Below are 14,714 nucleotides of genomic sequence, written 5' to 3' on the forward strand. Positions count from 1 at the left end.
CGAACCGGGGACCTTTCGCGTGTTAGGCGAACGTGATGACGACTACACTACAGAAACTCACTTGCTGTGTTTTACTGTTAGAGCAAGGTTCCTCTCAAGGATTCTCTCTACTTCTATTCTGCTGTATCAGCAGCCACTCAGAAAGCGAGGAGCAAGTGTGAAAACTGCAGAGATATCAGCCAACATGCTTGCAATTAGACGTATTAAAAATTGACTTATGCAGGCATCGACAGACAAATATCTGATGCCTAAATGCCAGCAAGAACAGCTTGGGAAAGCATCACCTGGGACACACACAGACTAAGCATGAAGGCAGAAAAAGCATGGTGATCCATGTTTCTTATGAGGTTCAAAATATTTTGTGCAACAATGCGGCGAGTGTAATGAGAAATAGTCAGGCATTGTGAGTTTTGAGTAGGATTCGTATGTTTACCTCTGAAAAAGGGCTCGTCTGGGATTTGAACCCGGGACCTCTCGCACCCTAAGTGAGAATCATACCCCTAGACCAACGAGCCGAGGCACACAAGAGTCGCCTTTCGCACCGGCTCCGGGGGTTATTGGCAGCGAGTTAGTGAATGCTTCACCCAAAGCAAGCAACTGCACATGCTGCTCTCTTCTGCAATATGGTTGCTGTCTTTTCCATGGCCGTCATCGAACAAGAAATGAAAATGCCTCTATCCTTCAGACATTTTGTTTGTTCTAGGTGTATGCTCTCGGTGAGGTCAATAAAACCATTTCTGCTCTCATGCCTTGCTTTCATGAAGTAGGCCCAACCTTCAGTACACAAGGACGTGCAAACGAATAGCGCAAACTATCGTCACTTCTCTTTTTGAGCTGTCACTGATGCCCCTGGAGCACAGTACGTCACGCTGGTGAGGGATAGACAGCTTCCATTATCTCAGCTTTCCTATAAGTTGAGAGAGTAAATGCAAACTGTGTGAAAAACAGAAAGCTGCTGTTTCTGCCCGGTCTCGAACCAGGGACCTTTCGCGTGTAAAGCGAACGTGATAACCACTACACTACAGAAACAGACACGCTTGCAGGAATCTTCTTGGCATGTAGTGGGCTGGAATGCACAGACCAAGGGCCAATGTCCATGAAGCTCAAAGTTGGACCCTCCTTACCCGATCTCTTTCTTTGGAAGAAAGGAACGAGGACCACTTTTATTCCAAAAGGCGATTTTAAAACCATACCTGAAACCACACTAGAAAAACACTTTGCATTTAATTTTCCTACACTGATGGTCCACCCCAGAAAAGCAGTTGCAAAGAAGTCCGGCACTGAAATTCTATACGCCAAAAGTGGGAAATAGCGTAGAGGGAAAGGAACTTTCTCACCATACACGGCGTCTTATAGCATTGAAAAGAAGAAATGGCCCTATATATTAAGCAGCCTAAAAATAATTCCACAGCATGGGCTCGTCCGGGATTTGAACCCGGGACCTCTCGCACCCGAAGCGAGAATCATACCCCTAGACCAACGAGCCTGATTCCCCAGTCGGCATTTTAAGCAATTTCTGATGCGTCTTTCAGAAACAAAGCAGGGCTATTTGGCTGCTCTCTCTCTATGTGAACCACACAAAGTCATGTTTTCTCTCAAGGTGTTGTTTTTTTCACTCTTGCAAGGAAGGGATCAGTCGATATCCTAGCTGCCAGAGAGCAGAAAAAAGGCGCTGATGAGAACTGCAGGCACTTTCTGGCACTTGTACTCCTCTGCAAGTCCTGGACACTTGCCCCATAGACTTCCACCCCAGATGCAAGGGAGGGCCTGCCAATTCTTGCTCCTAAGACAGAGGCATTTGATTCTTGGATTCAAACATGCTCACTCAACGCTCGATCAGGCTCGATCAAGCGAGATTTATATGAGTGGCTCGCAGGACTGAAACACTCACCTGGGAGCCCCAGGGTGACTGAATTCCCAGTATGGCCATTTTTGGGCAAGTCACCTCCTTTCCTCCTGCCTCAATCTAGAATTGGCTGCAAATCACAAGATAGAGTTCAATGTCCGTGTGTACTGCCTACTCCCAGCTACCTCTCTGTCTTCCTTATGTAAATTAAAATTCGCAAGGGGGGACCAATGACAATCTGCTCCTCCCACATAACCAGGAAGCCCTGTTGAACATGTCTGCCTGTGTTGTTGCAGGGACAGTGCCTTCTCCGCCCAAAAGGTGGCAGGAGAGCCTCACAACAAATATGGGATCAACTGCTTAATGAGAAACCAGCACGGCAGTTTGTGTGATGGAGTGCAAATTTAACGGAAGGTGTGCCTGAGGTGTCCCTTCCAGGAATACATGGAATTGTGATTGAGGGCCCCAGCCTGATCGTTGGAGGATTTCTCGTCATATGTTACAGGTCCGTGCAAAGATTGTGGTGTGTGGGGAATGCACTGCAAAAAACAGGACGATTTAATGGTGTAAAAGAAACCTGTCAGAAGTGGGATTTGAACCCACGCCTTCATGAGGAGACCAGAAGACTCAGTTGCACTGAAGATCAAGCTCTCTTGAGTCTGGCGCCTTAGACCACTCGGCCATCCTGACAGCCCTGGGTGTGCACAGATCTGACTCTTCTGACTGCACCTGCCAATGTTTGCACTTACAACGTTCACAGCAATGTCACAAGTGTAAAGACCCCACAATACAACATGGCATGACAAAAAAAAAGCTAGGCACAAGAGCGACCACTGATGGATGCGGATTACTTTGTTTCGTCTTGCAAAAGTAAAGGAAGTTTCCCACGGCTCGCTGGGTTCAAGGACCGCCTCTTCTTAAGCTTGCATTGAGATAATAAGGTTTTAGAGGGTGCACATAAAAGCAGCTCATGCACAGTGTTTCTGCCCGGTCTCGAACCGGGGACCTTTCGCATGTTAGGCGAACGTGATGACCACTACACTACAGAAACTCACTTGCTGTGTTTTACTGTTAGAGCAAGGTTCCTCTCAAGGATTCTCTCTACTTCTATTCTGCTGTATCAGGAGCCACTCAGAAAGCGAGGAGCAAGTGTGAAAACTGCAGAGATATCAGCCAACATGCTTGCAATTAGACGTATTAAAAATTGATTTATGCAGGCATCGACAGACAAATATCTGATGCCTAAATGCCAGCAAGAACAGCTTGGGAAAGCATCACCTGGGACACACACAGACTAAGCATGAAGGCAGAAAAAGCATGGTGATCCATGTTTCTTATGAGGTTCAAAATATTTTGTGCAACAATGCGGCGAGTGTAATGAGAAATAGTCAGGCATTGTGAGTTTTGAGTAGGATTCGTATGTTTACCTCTGAAAAAGGGCTCGTCCGGGATTTGAACCCGGGACCTCTCGCACCCTAAGTGAGAATCATACCCCTAGACCAACGAGCCGAGGTACACAAGAGTCGCCTTTCGCACCGGCTCCGGGGGTTATTGGCAGCGAGTTAGTGAATGCTTCACCCAAAGCAAGCAACTGCACATGCTGCTCTCTTCTGCAATATGGTTGCTGTCTTTTCCATGGCCGTCATCGAACAAGAAATGAAAATGCCTCTATCCTTCAGACATTTTGTTTGTTCTAGGTGTATGCTCTCGGTGAGGTCAATAAAACCATTTCTGCTCTCATGCCTTGCTTTCATGAAGTAGGCCCAACCTTCAGTACACAAGGACGTGCAAACGAATAGCGCAAACTATCGTCACTTCTCTTTTTGAGCTGTCACTGATGCCCCTGGAGCACAGTACGTCACGCTGGTGAGGGATAGACAGCTTCCATTATCTCAGCTTTCCTATAAATTGAGAGAGTAAATGCAAACTGTGTGAAAAACAGAAAGCTGCTGTTTCTGCCCGGTCTCGAACCAGGGACCTTTCTCGTGTAAAGCAAACGTGATAACCACTACACTACAGAAACAGACACGCTTGCAGGAATCTTCTTGGCATGTAGTGGGCTGGAATGCACAGACCAAGGGCCAATGTCCATGAAGCTCAAAGGTGGACCCTCCTTACCCGATCTCTTTCTTTGGAAGAAAGGAACGAGGACCACTTTTATTCCAAAAGGCGATTTTAAAACCATACCTGAAACCACACTAGAAAAACACTTTGCATTTAATTTTCCTACACTGATGGTCCACCCCAGAAAAGCAGTTGCAAAGAAGTCCGGCACTGAAATTCTATATGCCAAAAGTGGGAAATAGCGTAGAGGGAAAGGAACTTTCTCACCATACACGGCGTCTTATAGCATTGTAAAGAAGAAATGGCCCTATATAATAAGCAGCCTAAAAATAATTCCACAGCATGGGCTCGTCCGGGATTTGAACCCGGGACCTCTCGCACCCGAAGCGAGAATCATACCCCTAGACCAACGAGCCTGATTCCCCAGTCGGCATTTTAAGCAATTTCTGATGCGTCTTTCAGAAACAAAGCAGGGCTATTTGGCTGCTCTCTCTCTATGTGAACCACACAAAGTCATGTTTTCTCTCAAGGTGTTGTTTTTTTCACTCTTGCAAGGAAGGGATCAGTCGATATCCTAGCTGCCAGAGAGCAGAAAAAAGGCGCTGATGAGAACTGCAGGCACTTTCTGGCACTTGTACTCCTCTGCAAGTCCTGGACACTTGCCCCATAGACTTCCACCCCAGATGCAAGGGAGGGCCTGCCAATTCTTGCTCCTAAGACAGAGGCATTTGATTCTTGGATTCAAACATGCTCACTCAGCGCTCGATCAGGCTCGATCAAGCGAGATTTATATGAGTGGCTCGCAGGACTGAAACACTCACCTGGGAGCCCCAGGGTGGCTGTATTCCCAGTATGGCCATTTTTGGGAAAGTCACCTCCTTTCCTCCTGCCTCAATCTAGAATTGGCTGCAAATCACAAGATAGAGTTCAATGTCCGTGTGTACTGCCTACTCCCAGCTACCTCTCTGTCTTCCTTATGTAAATTAAAATTCGCAAGGGGGGACCAATGACAATCTGCTCCTCCCACATAACCAGGAAGCCCTGTTGAACATGTCTGCCTGTGTTGTTGCAGGGACAGTGCCTTCTCCGCCCAAAAGGTGGCAGGAGAGCCTCACAACAAAGATGGGATCAACTGCTTAATGAGAAACCAGCACGGCAGTTTGTGTGATGGAGTGCAAATTTAACGGAAGGTGTGCCTGAGGTGTCCCTTCCAGGAATACATGGAATTGTGATTGAGGGCCCAGCCTGATCGTTGGTGGATTTCTCGTCATATGTTACAGGTCCGTGCAAAGATTGTGGTGTGTGGGGAATGCACTGCAAAAAACAGGACGATTTAAGGGTGTAAAAGAAACCTGTCAGAAGTGGGATTTGAACCCACGCCTCCATGAGGAGACCAGAAGTCTCAGTTGCACTGAAGATCAAGCTCTCTTGAGTCTGGCGCCGTAGACCACTCGGCCATCCTGACAGCCCTGGGTGTGCACAGATCTGACTCTTCTGACTGCACCTGCCAATGTTTGCACTTACAACGTTCACAGCAATGTCACAAGTGTAAAGACCCCACAATACAACACGGCATGACAAAAAAAAAGCTAGGCACAAGAGCGACCACTGATGGATGCGGATTACTTTGTTTCGTCTTGCAAAAGTAAAGGAAGTTTTCCACGGCTCGCTGGGTTCAAGGACCGCCTCTTCTTAAGCTTGCATTGAGATAATAAGGTTTTAGAGGGTGCACATAAAAGCAGCTCATGCACAGTCTCGAACCGGGGAACTTTCGCGTGTTAGGCGAACGTGATGACCACTACACTACAGAAACTCACTTGCTGTGTTTTACTGTTAGAGCAAGGTTCCTCTCAAGGATTCTCTCTACTTCTATTCTGCTGTATCAGCAGCCACTCAGAAAGCGAGGAGCAAGTGTGAAAACTGCAGAGATATCAGCCAACATGCTTGCAATTAGACGTATTAAAAATTGACTTATGCAGACATCGACAGACAAATATCTGATGCCTAAATGCCAGCAAGAACAGCTTGGGAAAGCATCACCTGGGACACACACAGACTAAGCATGAAGGCAGAAAAAGCATGGTGATCCATGTTTCTTATGAGGTTCAAAATATTTTGTGCAACAATGCGGCGAGTGTAATGAGAAATAGTCAGGCATTGTGAGTTTTGAGTAGGATTCGTATGTTTACCTCTGAAAAAGGGCTCGTCCGGGATTTGAACCCGGGACCTCTCGCACCCTAAGCGAGAATCATACCCCTAGACCAACGAGCCGAGGCACACAAGAGTTGCCTTTCGCACCGGCTCCGGGGGTTATTGGCAGCGAGTTAGTGAATGCTTCACCCAAAGCAAGCAACTGCACATGCTGCTCTCTTCTGCAATATGGTTGCTGTCTTTTCCATGGCCGTCATCGAACAAGAAATGAAAATGCCTCTATCCTTCAGACATTTTGTTTGTTCTAGGTGTATGCTCTCGGTGAGGTCAATAAAACCATTTCTGCTCTCATGCCTTGCTTTCATGAAGTAGGCCCAACCTTCAGTACACAAGGACGTGCAAACGAATAGCGCAAACTATCGTCACTTCTCTTTTTGAGCTGTCACTGATGCCCCTGGAGCACAGTACGTCACGCTGGTGAGGGATAGACAGCTTCCATTATCTCAGCTTTCCTATAAGTTGAGAGAGTAAATGCAAACTGTGTGAAAAACAGAAAGCTGCTGTTTCTGCCCGGTCTCGAACCAGGGACCTTTCGCATGTAAAGCTAACGTGATAACCACTACACTACAGAAACAGACACGCTTGCAGGAATCTTCTTGGCATGTAGTGGGCTGGAATGCACAGACCAAGGGCCAATGTCCATGAAGCTCAAAGTTGGACCCTCCTTACCCGATCTCTTTCTTTGGAAGAAAGGAACGAGGACCACTTTTATTCCAAAAGGCGATTTTAAAACCATACCTGAAACCACACTAGAAAAACACTTTGCATTTAATTTTCCTACACTGATGGTCCACCCCAGAAAAGCAGTTGCAAAGAAGTCCGGCACTGAAATTCTATACGCCAAAAGTGGGAAATAGCGTAGAGGGAAAGGAACTTTCTCACCATACACGGCGTCTTATAGCATTGAAAAGAAGAAATGGCCCTATATAATAAGCAGCCTAAAAATAATTCCACAGCATGGGCTCGTCCGGGATTTGAACCCGGGACCTCTCGCACCCAAAGCGAGAATCATACTCCTAGACCAACGAGCCTGATTCCCCAGTTGGCATTTTAAGCAATTTCTGATGCGTCTTTCAGAAACAAAGCAGGGCTATTTGGCTGCTCTCTCTCTATGTGAACCACACAAAGTCATGTTTTCTCTCAAGGTGTTGTTTTTTTCACTCTTGCAAGGAAGGGATCAGTCGATATCCTAGCTGCCAGAGAGCAGAAAAAAGGCGCTGATGAGAACTGCAGGCACTTTCTGGCACTTGTACTCCTCTGCAAGTCCTGGACACTTGCCCCATAGACTTCCACCCCAGATGCAAGGGAGGGCCTGCCAATTCTTGCTCCTAAGACAGAGGCATTTGATTCTTGGATTCAAACATGCTCACTCAGCGCTCGATCAGGCTCGATCAAGCGGGATTTATATGAGTGGCTCGCAGGACTGAAACACTCACCTGGGAGCCCCAGGGTGGCTGAATTCCCAGTATGGCCATTTTTGGGCAAGTCACCTCCTTTCCTCCTGCCTCAATCTAGAATTGGCTGCAAATCACAAGATAGAGTTCAATGTCCGTGTGTACTGCCTACTCCCAGCTACCTCTCTGTCTTCCTTATGTAAATTAAAATTCGCAAGGGGGGACCAATGACAATCTGCTCCTCCCACATAACCAGGAAGCCCTGTTGAACGTGTCTGCCTGTGTTGTTGCAGGGACAGTGCCTTCTCCGCCCAAAAGGTGGCAGGAGAGCCTCACAACAAAGATGGGATCAACTGCTTCATGAGAAACCAGCACGGCAGTTTGTGTGATGGAGTGCAAATTTAACGGAAGGTGTGCCTGAGGTGTCCCTTCCAGGAATACATGGAATTGTGATTGAGGGCCCAGCCTGATCGTTGGTGGATTTCTCGTCATATGTTACAGGTCTGTGCAAAGATTGTGGTGTGTGGGGAATGCACTGCAAAAAACAGGACGATTTAAGGGTGTAAAAGAAACCTGTCCACCAGAAGTCTCAGTTGCACTGAAGATCAAGCTCTCTTGAGTCTGGCGCCTTAGACCACTCGGCCATCCTGACAGCCCTGGGTGTGCACAGATCTGACTCTTCTGACTGCACCTGCCAATGTTTGCACTTACAACGTTCACAGCAATGTCACAAGTGTAAAGACCCCACAATACAACATGGCATGACAAAAAAAAAGCTAGGCACAAGAGCGACCACTGATGGATGCGGATTACTTTGTTTCGTCTTGCAAAAGTAAAGGAAGTTTCCCACGGCTCGCTGGGTTCAAGGACCGCCTCTTCTTAAGCTTGCATTGAGATAATAAGGTTTTAGAGGGTGCACATAAAAGCAGCTCATGCACAATGTTTCTGCCCGGTCTCGAACCGGGGACCTTTCGCGTGTTAGGCAAACGTGATGACCACTACACTACAGAAACTCACTTGCTGTGTTTTACTGTTAGAGCAAGGTTCCTCTCAAGGATTCTCTCTACTTCTATTCTGCTGTATCAGCAGCCACTCAGAAAGCGAGGAGCAAGTGTGAAAACTGAGGAGATATCAGCCAACATGCTTGCAATTAGACGTATTAAAAATTGACTTATGCAGGCATCGACAGACAAATATCTGATGCCTAAATGCCAGCAAGAACAGCTTGGGAAAGCATCACCTGGGACACACACAGACTAAGCATGAAGGCAGAAAAAGCATGGTGATCCATGTTTCTTATGAGGTTCAAAATATTTTGTGCAACAATGCGGCGAGTGTGATGAGAAATAGTCAGGCATTGTGAGTTTTGAGTAGGATTCGTATGTTTACCTCTGAAAAAGGGCTCGTCCGGGATTTGAATCCTGGACCTCTCGCACCCTAAGCGAGAATCATACCCCTAGACCAACGATCCGAGGCACACAAGAGTTACCTTTCGCACCGGCTCCGGGGGTTATTGGCAGCGAGTTAGTGAATGCTTCACCCAAAGCAAGCAACTGCACATGCTGCTCTCTTCTGCAATATGGTTGCTGTCTTTTCCATGGCCGTCATCGAACAAGAAATGAAAATGCCTCTATCCTTCAGACATTTTGTTTGTTCTAGGTGTATGCTCTCGGTGAGGTCAATAAAACCATTTCTGCTCTCATGCCTTGCTTTCATGAAGTAGGCCCAACCTTCAGTACACAAGGACGTGCAAACGAATAGCGCAAACTATCGTCACTTCTCTTTTTGAGCTGTCACTGATGCCCCTGGAGCACAGTACGTCACGCTGGTGAGGGATAGACAGCTTCCATTATCTCAGCTTTCCTATAAATTGAGAGAGTAAATGCAAACTGTGTGAAAAACAGAAAGCTGCTCTTTCTGCCCGGTCTCGAACCAGGGACCTTTCGAGTGTAAAGCGAACATGATAACCACTACACTACAGAAATAGACACGCTTGCAGGAATCTACTTGACATGTAGTGGGCTGGAATGCACAGACCAAGAGCCAATGTCCATGAAGCTCAAAGTTGGACCCTCCTTACCCGATCTCTTTCTTTGGAAGAAAGGAACGAGGACCACTTTTATTCCAAAAGGCGATTTTAAAACCATACCTGAAACCACACTAGAAAAACACTTTGCATTTAATTTTCCTACACTGATGGTCCACCCCAGAAAAGCAGTTGCAAAGAAGTCCGGCACTGAAATTCTATACGCCAAAAGTGGGAAATAGCGTAGAGGGAAAGGAACTTTCTCACCATACACGGCGTCTTATAGCATTGAAAAGAAGAAATGGCCCTATATAATAAGCAGCCTAAAAATAATTCCACAGCATGGGCTCGTCCGGGATTTGAACCCGGGACCTCTCGCACCCGAAGCGAGAATCATACCCCTAGACCAACGAGCCTGATTCCCCAGTCGGCATTTTAAGCAATTTCTGATGCGTCTTTCAGAAACAAAGCAGGGCTATTTGGCTGCTCTCTCTCTATGTGAACCAAACAAAGTCATGTTTTCTCTCAAGGTGTTGTTTTTTTCACTCTTGCAAGGAAGGGATCAGTCGATATCCTAGCTGCCAGAGAGCAGAAAAAAGGCGCTGATGAGAACTGCAGGCACTTTCTGGCACTTGTACTCCGCTGCAAGTCCTGGACACTTGCCCCATAGACTTCCACCCCAGATGCAAGGGAGGGCCTGCCAATTCTTGCTCCTAAGACAGAGGCATTTGATTCTTGGATTCAAACACGCTCACTCAGCGCGCGATCAGGCTCGATCAGGCGAGATTTATATGAGTGGCTCGCAGGACTGAAACACTAACCTGGGAGCCCCAGGGTGGCTGAATTCCCAGGATGGCCATTTTTGGGCAAGTCACCTCCTTTCCTCCTGCCTCAATCTAGAATTGGCTGCAAATCACAAGATAGAGTTCAATGTCCGTGTGTACTGCCTACTCCCAGCTACCTCTCTGTCTTCCTTATGTAAATTAAAATTCGCAAGGGGGGACCAATGACAATCTGCTCCTCCCACATAACCAGGAAGCCCTGTTGAACATGTCTGCCTGTGTTGTTGCAGGGACAGTGCCTTCTCCGCCCAAAAGGTGGCAGGAGAGCCTCACAACAAAGATGGGATCAACTGCTTAATGAGAAACCAGCACGGCAGTTTGTGTGATGGAGTGCAAATTTAACGGAAGGTGTGCCTGAGGTGTCCCTTCCAGGAATACATGGAATTGTGATTGAGGGCCAAGCCTGATCGTTGGTGGATTTCTCGTCATATGTTACAGGTCCATGCAAAGATTGTGGTGTGTGGGGAATGCACTGCAAAAAACAGGACGATTTAAGGGTGTAAAAGAAACCTGTCAGAAGTGGGATTTGAACCCACGCCTCCATGAGGAGACCAGAAGTCTCAGTTGCACTGAAGATCAAGCTCTCTTGAGTCTGGCGCCTTAGACCACTCGGCCATCCTGACAGCCCTGGGTGTGCACAGATCTGACTCTTCTGACTGCACCTGCCAATGTTTGCACTTACAACGTTCACAGCAATGTCACAAGTGTAAAGACCCCACAATACAACATGGCATGACAAAAAAAAAGCTAGGCACAAGAGCGACCACTGATGGATGCGGATTACTTTGTTTCGTCTTGCAAAAGTAAAGGAAGTTTCCCACGGCTCGCTGGGTTCAAGGACCGCCTCTTCTTAAGCTTGCATTGAGATAATAAGGTTTTAGAGGGTGCACATAAAAGCAGCTCATGCACAGTGTTTCTGCTCGGTCTCGAACCGGGGACCTTTCGCGTGTTAGGCAAACGTGATGACCACTACACTACAGAAACTCACTTGCTGTGTTTTACTGTTAGAGCAAGGTTCCTCTCAAGGATTCTCTCTACTTCTATTCTGCTGTATCAGCAGCCACTCAGAAAGCGAGGAGCAAGTGTGAAAACTGCAGAGATATCAGCCAACATACTTGCAATTAGACGTATTAAAAATTGACTTATGCAGGCATCGACAGACAAATATCTGATGCCTAAATGCCAGCAAGTACAGCTTGGGAAAGCATCACCTGGGACACACACAGACTAAGCATGAAGGCAGAAAAAGCATGGTGATCCATGTTTCTTATGAGGTTCAAAATATTTTGTGCAACAATGCGGCGAGTGTAATGAGAAATAGTCAGGCATTGTGAGTTTTGAGTAGGATTCGTATGTTTACCTCTGAAAAAGGGCTCGTCCGGGATTTGAACCCGGGACCTCTCGCACCCGAAGCGAGAATCATACCCCTAGACCAACGAGCCTGATTCCCCAGTTGGCATTTTAAGCAATTTCTGATGCGTCTTTCAGAAACAAAGCAGAGCTATTTGGCTGCTCTCTCTCTATGTGAACCACACAAAGTCATGTTTTCTCTCAAGGTGTTGTTTTTTTCACTCTTGCAAGGAAGGGATCAGTCGATATCCTAGCTGCCAGAGAGCAGAAAAAAGGCGCTGATGAGAACTGCAGGCCCTTTCTGGCACTTGTACTCCTCTGCAAGTCCTGGGCACTTGCCCCATAGACTTCCACCCCAGATGCAAGGGAGGGCCTGCCAATTCTTGCTCCTAAGACAGAGGCATTTGATTCTTGGATTCAAACACGCTCACTCAGCGCTCGATCAGGCTCGATCAAGCGAGATTTATATGAGTGGCTCGCAGGACTGAAACACTCACCTGGGAGCCCCAGGGTGGCTGAATTCCCAGTATGGCCATTTTTGGGCAAGTCACCTCCTTTCCTCCTGCCTCAATCTAGAATTGGCTGCAAATCACAAGATAGAGTTCAATGTCCGTGTGTACTGCCTACTCCCAGCTACCTCTCTGTCTTCCTTATGTAAATTAAAATTCGCAAGGGGGGACCAATGACAATCTGCTCCTCCCACATAACCAGGAAGCCCTGTTGAACATGTATGCCTGTGTTGTTGCAGGGACAGTGCCTTCTCCGCCCAAAAGGTGGCAGGAGAGCCTCACAACAAAGATGGGATCAACTGCTTAATGAGAAACCAGCACGGCAGTTTGTGTGATGGAGTGCAAATTTAACGGAAGGTGTGCCTGAGGTGTCCCTTCCAGGAATACATGGAATTGTGATTGAGGGCCAAGCCTGATCGTTGGTGGATTTCTCGTCATATGTTACAGGTCCATGCAAAGATTGTGGTGTGTGGGGAATGCACTGCAAAAAACAGGACGATTTAAGGGTGTAAAAGAAACCTGTCAGAAGTGGGATTTGAACCCACACCTCCATGAGGAGACCAGAAGTCTCAGTTGCACTGAAGATCAAGCTCTCTTGAGTCTGGCGCCTTAGACCACTCGGCCATCCTGACAGCCCTGGGTGTGCACAGATCTGACTCTTCTGACTGCACCTGCCAATGTTTGCACTTACAACGTTCACAGCAATGTCACAAGTGTAAAGACCCCACAATACAACATGGCATGACAAAAAAAAAGCTAGGCACAAGAGCGACCACTGATGGATGCGGATTACTTTGTTTCGTCTTGCAAAAGTAAAGGAAGTTTCCCACAGCTCGCTGGGTTCAAGGACCGCCTCTTCTTAAGCTTGCATTGAGATAATAAGGTTTTAGAGGGTGCACATAAAAGCAGCTCATGCACAGTGTTTCTGCCCGGTCTCGAACCGGGGACCTTTCGCGTGTTAGGCGAACGTGATGATCACTACACTACAGAAACTCACTTGCTGTGTTTTACTGTTAGAGCAAGGTTCCTCTCAAGGATTCTCTCTACTTCTATTCTGCTGTATCAGCAGCCACTCAGAAAGCGAGGAGCAAGTGTGAAAACTGCAGAGATATCAGCCAACATACTTGCAATTAGACGTATTAAAAATTGACTTATGCAGGCATCGACAGACAAATATCTGATGCCTAAATGCCAGCAAGTACAGCTTGGGAAAGCATCACCTGGGACACACACAGACTAAGCATGAAGGCAGAAAAAGCATGGTGATCCATGTTTCTTATGAGGTTCAAAATATTTTGTGCAACAATGCGGCGAGTGTAATGAGAAATAGTCAGGCATTGTGAGTTTTGAGTAGGATTCGTATGTTTACCTCTGAAAAAGGGCTCGTCTGGGATTTGAACCCTGGACCTCTCGCACCCTAAGCGAGAATCATACCCCTAGACCAACGATCCGAGGCACACAAGAGTTACCTTTCGCACCGGCTCCGGGGGTTATTGGCAGCGAGTTAGTGAATGCTTCACCCAAAGCAAGCAACTGCACATGCTGCTCTCTTCTGGAATATGGTTGCTGTCTTTTCCATGGCCGTCATCGAACAAGAAATGAAAATGCCTCTATCCTTCAGACATTTTGTTTGTTCTAGGTGTATGCTCTCGGTGAGGTCAATAAAACCATTTCTGCTCTCATGCCTTGCTTTCATGAAGTAGGCCCAACCTTCAGTACACAAGGACTTGCAAACGAATAGCGCAAACTATCGTCACTTCTCTTTTTGAGCTGTCACTGATGCCCCTGGAGCACAGTACATCACGCTGGTGAGGGATAGACAGCTTCCATTATCTCAGCTTTCCTATAAATTGAGAGAGTAAATGCAAACTGTGTGAAAAACAGAAAGTTGCTCTTTCTGCCCGGTCTCGAGCCAGGGACCTTTCGAGTGTAAAGCGAACGTGATAACCACTACACTACAGAAACAGACACGCTTGCAGGAATCTTCTTGACATGTAGTGGGCTGGAATGCACAGACCAAGAGCCAATGTCCATGAAGCTCAAAGTTGGACCCTCCTTACCCGATCTCTTTCTTTGGAAGAAAGGAACGAGGACCAATTTTATTCCAAAAGGCGATTTTAAAACCATACCTGAAACCACACTAGAAAAACACTTTGCATTTAATTTTCCTACACTGATGGTCCACCCCAGAAAAGCAGTTGCAAAGAAGTCCGGCACTGAAATTCTATACGCCAAAAGTGGGAAATAGCGTAGAGGGAAAGGAACTTTCTCACCATACACGGCGTCTTATAGCATTGAAAAGAAGAAATGGCCCTATATAATAAGCAGCCTAAAAATAATTCCACAGCATGGGCTCGTCCGGGATTTGAACCCGGGACCTCTCGCACCCGAAGCGAGAATCATACCCCTAGACCAACGAGCCTGATTCCCCAGTCGGCATTTTAAGCAATTTCTGATGCGTCTTTCAGAAAC

At 47.0% G+C, this 14,714-nt stretch overlaps 9 non-coding genes across 9 annotated transcripts; all 9 read right to left on the reverse strand.

The window, feature by feature from the left end:
- Positions 1-956: 956 nt before the first annotated feature.
- TRNAV-UAC (transfer RNA valine (anticodon UAC)) lies at positions 957-1,029 on the reverse strand. The gene has a single exon. It is a non-coding gene; the product is annotated as a tRNA-Val (tRNA).
- Positions 1,030-1,414: 385 nt separating this feature from the next.
- TRNAP-CGG (transfer RNA proline (anticodon CGG)) lies at positions 1,415-1,486 on the reverse strand. The gene has a single exon. It is a non-coding gene; the product is annotated as a tRNA-Pro (tRNA).
- Positions 1,487-2,824: 1,338 nt separating this feature from the next.
- TRNAV-AAC (transfer RNA valine (anticodon AAC)) lies at positions 2,825-2,897 on the reverse strand. Its single transcript has one exon. It is a non-coding gene; the product is annotated as a tRNA-Val (tRNA).
- Positions 2,898-4,254: 1,357 nt separating this feature from the next.
- Positions 4,255-4,326, reverse strand: TRNAP-CGG (transfer RNA proline (anticodon CGG)). The gene has a single exon. It is a non-coding gene; the product is annotated as a tRNA-Pro (tRNA).
- A 1,783-nt stretch (positions 4,327-6,109) lies between these two features.
- TRNAP-AGG (transfer RNA proline (anticodon AGG)) lies at positions 6,110-6,181 on the reverse strand. Its single transcript has one exon. It is a non-coding gene; the product is annotated as a tRNA-Pro (tRNA).
- Positions 6,182-8,455: 2,274 nt separating this feature from the next.
- Positions 8,456-8,528, reverse strand: TRNAV-AAC (transfer RNA valine (anticodon AAC)). Its single transcript has one exon. It is a non-coding gene; the product is annotated as a tRNA-Val (tRNA).
- Positions 8,529-9,885: 1,357 nt separating this feature from the next.
- Positions 9,886-9,957, reverse strand: TRNAP-CGG (transfer RNA proline (anticodon CGG)). The gene has a single exon. It is a non-coding gene; the product is annotated as a tRNA-Pro (tRNA).
- Positions 9,958-11,753: 1,796 nt separating this feature from the next.
- TRNAP-CGG (transfer RNA proline (anticodon CGG)) lies at positions 11,754-11,825 on the reverse strand. The gene has a single exon. It is a non-coding gene; the product is annotated as a tRNA-Pro (tRNA).
- A 2,767-nt stretch (positions 11,826-14,592) lies between these two features.
- TRNAP-CGG (transfer RNA proline (anticodon CGG)) lies at positions 14,593-14,664 on the reverse strand. Its single transcript has one exon. It is a non-coding gene; the product is annotated as a tRNA-Pro (tRNA).
- Positions 14,665-14,714: the final 50 nt, after the last annotated feature.

Source organism: Triturus cristatus, chromosome 10, assembly GCF_964204655.1.
Source record: "Triturus cristatus chromosome 10, aTriCri1.1, whole genome shotgun sequence".
NCBI classification, from domain to species: domain Eukaryota; kingdom Metazoa; phylum Chordata; class Amphibia; order Caudata; family Salamandridae; genus Triturus; species Triturus cristatus.